Source organism: Rhagoletis pomonella, unplaced genomic scaffold (genome assembly GCF_013731165.1).
Source record: "Rhagoletis pomonella isolate Grant_MI unplaced genomic scaffold, Rhpom_1.0 Rhpom_scaffold_01879, whole genome shotgun sequence".
NCBI classification, from domain to species: domain Eukaryota; kingdom Metazoa; phylum Arthropoda; class Insecta; order Diptera; family Tephritidae; genus Rhagoletis; species Rhagoletis pomonella.
The window spans coordinates 6,413-7,206 of record NW_023460433.1 but is presented as its reverse complement, the minus strand read 5'-3'; positions in this window follow the sequence as shown (position 1 = coordinate 7,206).

Sequence of the window (794 nt, the reverse complement as noted above, 5' to 3'; positions counted from 1 at the left end):
CACTTTGGGCTTGCCAGTCGAAGGTCGACAGGTTGAAGAGATTGAAAAAGTAATTCCAGAAGGTGAGCAACAAATTCAGGAGGAGCATCGAAGTGTTCAAGCAAATGCTTCTGTAGAAAGGGAAGAAGAATCTCTAACACCAACTGGTAACCAGCCAATACCGAGTAATGAAAATACAACAAGCGATCAGCGTCGTGTGTCAAAAAGAACGACTAAAGGCATACCGGCAAGACCGTTGATTGACGAAATGTTTGTGGCTGTTCATGAAATTGAAGAACCCAAAAGCTATCAGGAGGCGATTTCATGTAAAGAAAAGCAACAATGGGTTGCGGCAATGCATGAAGAGATGAAATCGCTCAAAGCAAACAAGACATGGATACTAACGGATTTGCCAGATGATCGACGGGCAATCGGATGTAAATGGGTGTTTAAAGCGAAAACCGATGTTGATGGTAGTGTTCAGCGCTACAAAGCTAGGCTTGTGGCTCAAGGTTTCTCTCAAAAATTTGGAGCCGATTATAACGAAATTTTTGCTCCAGTTGTCCGTCAGGCAACATTTCGTGCACTGTTGAGTGTTGCCGCAAAAGAAAAACTATTAGTTGAACACATGGATGCTAAAACGGCATTCTTGAATGGTAATCTCGAGGAGACAATTTATATGAAACAACCGCCAGGTTTTGGAAACGGTGAACCGAATCAAGTTTGTCTTCTCAAGAAAAGCATATATGGTCTCAAACAAGCGGCGAAGGCATGGAATGATGCAATACATAAGGTACTAATAAATGCTGGTTTCA